This window comes from Lytechinus pictus, chromosome 2, assembly GCF_037042905.1.
Source record: "Lytechinus pictus isolate F3 Inbred chromosome 2, Lp3.0, whole genome shotgun sequence".
NCBI lineage: Eukaryota > Metazoa > Echinodermata > Echinoidea > Temnopleuroida > Toxopneustidae > Lytechinus > Lytechinus pictus.
In genome coordinates, this window is record NC_087246.1 from 2,935,276 (window position 1) to 2,941,657 (window position 6,382).

A 6,382-nucleotide genomic window follows, 5' to 3' on the forward strand; every position below is an offset into this window, starting at 1 on the left:
CGATTTTACGTGCTAATTGCTACTCGATGGTGGTGAAAGAAATCTTTTAAATAGCACAAAAGAAGTCGGGACGGTAGTTACTGTATATACGCACTTTAATACACTATAGTACAAAAGATTCCCCATCGGACCGGCCAACGGTCTTTTGAAGTAAGTTAATCTATTGAAATTACGACTATAATCACGACAGCGGATATGGGGAACTAAAGTCTGTGCGCGTCTCTCCCATTGTTCTCTGTGGCGAACGCGCTGAGCATGCCATTGTCAATGATTCTCTACTATACGGGTCAGTGATCTTGCTTTTTCATGATCATAGGCCTGGGCAATGACTTAGAACAGTTCGATGAGTATAATGCCCAGCAATTAATCCTGAAAGGAAAATAATGTTCAATTCTCTTGATGGAGAAGACTATATCATGGCCCTATTTGCTTTTGCCGTTAGGCCATTAAGTGTACAAACTAATATAAATAATAAATATATAATAATTACATTTCATCTATTTTAGAGTAATGATCTAATTTTAATATTATTCTACATAATTATCTCCCTGCAGCTTACGGCCCCATATCTTCACCCGTGAAGTATTGAATTTTTAAGCTTGAATTATTGAACATCATGGCATCCTAAATAGTATTGCAATGATGTTTACCATCACTGCAATATAGATAAAAACAAAGTTAATTCTACTCACATTGATTTTACTTTAGAACAAATTCACACCCCCCTTCCCGCTACAACCTTTCTCTCATTTTTATTATTTCCTTACCAAAATGATCCTAATTTCAATAACTACGATAATGACATAGATGATTTGCTGTTGACTTGACTATAATGATCCTGCTGATGATAGTGATGATAATTAACACTGATGATGGTGGTGGCGGTGGTAGTGAATGTGGCAGCCTTGATGATTATAATAAATGAAAATACTGAAAGTTACGAAAGTCACACATTCAATGAATAATACCAAGAAACATAATTTTTGATGATATAAAATTCACACACAATGTATGCTTCTTGTAGGCCTCCTATTTAATCTATTCTTATTACAAAAAACTGCAGTGTATCCGCTCATATTCCTTCTTTATGGTTTAAAGCTTTTAAGTTTATAATTATATTGGTAAATCCCGGTCAGAAAAGTTCATGTCACCATTCCATTCCCTATTACTGTATTATATAAGCATGGCCCTAAATGATTGTGATGTGATAGGTATGAAATCAAATGTGTTTTATTGGAAAATTTAGCCCTTTTCATTTTTTTTCCCAGCGATTTGGCGACCGACCAAAATGTCTGCGTATTTTTTTCTTGTAAACCATCTATCGGGACAGACTTCACGATCTGGGTCTGAATAACATTACAACATATACTTCGTTTGGTGCTCAAAAGATTATTTCTAAAATAGAACATCATCGAGAAATGGTGCTTGATTCGTGACATCTAAAAAAATCCGATGATCACTGCACTTTTGTAAACAATTTAGAATGCTTGTTGATACTCGACAAAATTCTAAAGACAAAATTACGTATCATTTATCAAAGTTAATCGAAGAGTTTTAACATGACAATTAGAACAATGAATTAAACACTATACCCATGCAGAGAACGATCGAGATGAGAAAAAAAACTCGATCAGATGATGTAATATACTGATAAGCAAAGCTTGCTGATAAAACATTATTTTGACAATTTTAAACAAGATTAAAGACGGCACCGCCAGTGTTTTCAAAAGTATTGGGGCTAATGGGGGCAAAGAAAATTTTTGGGGTGGGGTGACAAAAATGGATTTAGGAAGAAATTATGAGCGTCAAAAAATTGGAAAAGATTGAGTAATTTGAAATAATCCCTCTTCAGGAAAGGGAATTCATTGAGTGGTATAAAATGCCAATCTTGGGCGGATCAGATTTTATATCAAAATAATTTAGCCTTATTAATAATCTTTAACTCGCAAAACAGAGTAGAAAACATGTGCATATGCAGAAAAAACATTCCTTTCTGCAAGTAATGTTTGATCTCTGAATTTTTCAAAATTATTCTGAAACCTTAACCTGCTCTAATTAATCAGATTTTTCTTAGATTAGAAAACTCCATCACGAAGGGAAAAATGTCATAATGGAAAGGCCGAGGTGATGTACAAGGAAAGGACAGAAACATCTGTGTTTTATCGTTATTATTTTTATTTTGTTATTTTATTTATTTATTTATTTATTTATTTTCAGAAAGGGGCATTCATTGAGTAGTATAAAAATGTAAATTAATATAAAAAGTTGTGTAAAGTTTTAAGTATCCGGTTTATATATTATTATAGTGAAATAAATTAAATATTATATGTATGCATTAATTCATAATCGATAGTCTACGTGTATGATCAATATTAGGTCTAATAAAAACAAAGTAGAAAAGTTCCATGTTTATATTCCAACGTAATTTATTTGATCTGATCTATACCTGAATCGAAAGAAGATAGAGCATCGTCGAATATTTGTATAGCACCCTGTATTAATATATAGGCCCTATATATTTATATACTACCTATTCTATTGTACAAAATCAGTTCCAGAAGGAACATTAAATATAGAAAATATTATCACCCCCACTACGTTTTGTTTTTACTTGCATTATACTTCTAAGTAGTAAAAATGAATTTTGTATCGCTTGCTTCTGCATCTATCGATCATGGGGATCAACGGTATACTGGTCCGGTCGCGTGCTACCCTCGGCATCACACTTATTGTTCTTTAAGGATTATTATAAACGCACGATCCTGATTGGTTTATTCAGCTCATTTATCGATTAGCAGGTATAGCATCCGGGAAGATTTATGCAAATTACCCAAGAAAGCGATCCTCCCTGAAACGTTTAAATACCGCCGTATTTTATGGGCTTTCTCATATCCACTTGATGATCAGTCATGGACAACTCAACCAACGAAGCGAATTCTACAAGCGACGATCTGCACTTGATGCTATCAGAGTCGGAAGAAGAAGAACACTGGGATGACGACGACATCGCCGCAACTTCCAGCCAGGTTGGCGATAGAGATGCACGAATTGCTGCCATTGAAGAAAGGATGGTCCGAATGGAGAATCTCCTCCTTGAGCTTCATGCAGTTGTTATGAGTCGGTCTCGCCCACAACAACGGACGGCACCCCTCTTCGAAGATGTGGAAGAAGATGAGACTCTGGTAAAGATCGGAAACTGCGAGCATTCGGTGATGGTCGACAAGCAGCGATTCCAGCGGGCTGTCTCTCTCGCTACAACAGGTCGACAGTTGCTCCTCAAGTTAATGGGCATGGTATTCAACCCCGGAGAACTCGCCACCTTCAGCTTCAACGGAGATCGCAATGCCTTTCCAGAGCTTGCACCACTGGTCTCCGATAACCGCTTTCAGGCTATTCGCGGCCAGGTCGCAAAATAATATCCAGGATTCGACTCGCCAAAGAATCTGCGACGTATGAGAGAGGCCGTCAACGGCAAATGCCGGAAAGTGCGTATGAGGAGGAGAAACTCTTCCTCTTCATCCTCATCTTCATCTTGAAGATTGAGTATAAACCGAACGGCCCTTTTCAGGGCCACCAAAACTCCAAGAAAGAATACAATGTACTTATGTAGTACACTTATGAATAACAATAAAAACAAAACCCCAACCCCTTAATTTCACTACATGTCTTTTCAATCTTTTCTTTCTAGTTTATTTTACACTTTCCCTTTTCATAAAATCATAGCGGTTGCATATAAAGAGTTTATTTGCAAGGGGTTAGGACAATTTGTCATTAAATTTTGTTACCTAGCTCTAGATGATACCAATGAAAATTTGAAACTCTTTATATGAAAATAACAATTTAATCATATAAAATAATTCCAAAAGTGAGTAAAAATCGATTTATTAGTCAACTGATTTTCTTCTGTATTAAGAAATTTAAAAAAAAAATCAAAGATAATACTGTTTGTAAAAAATCAATACACGATAACAAATTAAGATAAACATGACAAAGAGGTCAGATTTGTATGGCTGATGTAATAATGAATACATTTTATTATTTACTTATCTATTACGAACTCATTATAGAGCACTCAGCCCGGCTTTAGATTCGAAAAATAAACATCATCGTCTGCATGTAGGGTTCTACTTTTTTTTCTTTTTCTGGGGGGGGGGGGGGGTCATGTGTTAACAACTGTCGTCTTGAGTCGACATCATGGCCAGGGCAGCACACAACTCACTTCGCTTTTGTGTATATTTTGGGTATTCAGCATTTAAAAAATAGTAATAACGCGAATAAGCCCACAACGAAGCGTGTCTGCTATAAAGAGAAATAATAATAAAAAACCGGGCTCTGCGCTTCTCTATCAACACCATACCCTAACCTTTAGGAAAGTGTAAACAAGTTGAAAAATATAATGTGACCGTGGCATGATGCGCACAACATTGTATAGACATACATGTATATATAAAAAGAAAAAAAAAAGCTTTCTCGTGGCAACATGACAATCAAACGACCCCTTTGATGCTTATTTCAATTCCCCGCAAGCCGGATGTTGAAAATGACCCAGGCCAGCGCGCTGATGTACTCAGCTGACCCCATTGTCAAGATTTTAATAGGGAGAATACCCTATATTGTTCATGGGAGAAATGCTAACGAAGATAATACTTATAATAGAGAAATCAAGTAAATTCAGTAAATAAAATCATATCCTACACTTTTCCTTTGCTTTTCTTTCCTCCGTTTTTTGTTCTTATTTATAGAACTTTTGGGAGTCATGGCCCCATCCTTCCATACACAGTGCTGAGCGGTTGGGGTCCGGGGCGGAGCCCCCGAAACTTCTTGATATCAAAGTCATTTAAACCTCGCAGATTGCCGCTATTTTAATAAATGTTGTATGCAGTCCATCTTTTTTCCGCTCTTTAATTTCAATTATCGGTAGCCCGGTCGTTTTTTTTTTCTTGTCCTTTTTCTTCGTTTTCCAATTAAGCTTTTTATTAATTAAATTTTACCTTCGTTTCCCGCTATTGTTACCATTTTGTCATCTTTTAATTTATTTCCCACCGTGCTTTTGCATTACATCGGCCTAGTTCGGAATGATTTGTTCAAATGTTCTTCTTTCGTACATTTTCCCGCTTTCCTTCCTTTTCCATTAAAAATGTTTTTTTCTTCGTTTTCTTTTCCCTTTCCCTTTCCTTTTCCTCCTTTCCTTCCCCTTTCTTTCTACCTCCCTTTTTTCTTTTTCCCGTTTTTCTTTTATTTTCCCGGTGAAATCCGCCAGGGGGGAGGGGGGCAACTTGCCCCCCCCCCGCCTGTTACGCTACTGGCTACGGCATGGTCTTCTGATTCATGTTAAATTAAATCGACGGGTTGGTTCCCCCACAGTCATTCCAATCGGGCGGAACGGGTAATTATCATAGGTCCAAGAACTCATGGGCAATGACAGAGCTAGGGAAGCGATCTGCAGATGTAAGAGGGTTTCCTGTTTGCAATTCTCCCACTCCATTTTTGTCACTTGTATTTCTTATTAATCTTTTTACCTCCTCATTTCTTTATCCCTTCCCCTTGTCATGTTTCCTTGCATTAATTCTTCTTCCTTTTATCTTTGAATCTTTAATCCATTTTTTCCGTCGCCGCAAATAGGAGCCCGCTTCAACCCCTATAATCATGTTGCTTTTGTTATCTTTCCTATCCTGATAATTACTGATGTGGTATAAGTGCTTTAGGTTCCTACATTAGCAATTCGATAACTATATTTCTTCGGTACACTATTTTCCATTTCTCTTTCTCATGTTTTTCTTAAATCTTAGTATAGTTATTTTTTTTTCTTCTCTCAATTTCCTTTGACTCATTTTCCTTTTTTATTCACTTTTTTGCTCTGTATATCTTTTCATGAAATATTGCTAGAAGGGGTTCGCAATCAGATTAAAGTTGCGGCCAATTTAACTCCGAGCTTTTAGGCTTCATTTTTCTTCATTCTCTTCTTGTTAGCTGAATGAATAAAGAACCGTTTCAGCATGGCCACTCCATGTCTAATTTCCCTCTGTTCCCCTTTCACTCTCTCCCTTCCCCCCTTTATTTCTCCCCCATCGTCCACCAGCTCTCTCTACTTCTTTCCCCTTATTTTCTGTCTCTATCCATTTCAATATTATTTTGTCCCCCCTCTCCCGTTGATTCTCGATCCTAAATTTCTTCCCCTCTCAAATTTCCTTTTTTTTTCTCTTTCAACTGTTTTCCTTCCTATTTTTGTTGACCCTTCCTCTTCTTCCATCCCAATATTATTTTCCTATTTCTCTCTGTTTCCCCTTCCTTTTCTTTCCCTATGACTTGTTAGTTTTCTTCTTCATCTTTTCACCTTCCCTTTTGGTCCCGCTTCTTTAAAACAAGGAGATAAAGAAATTAT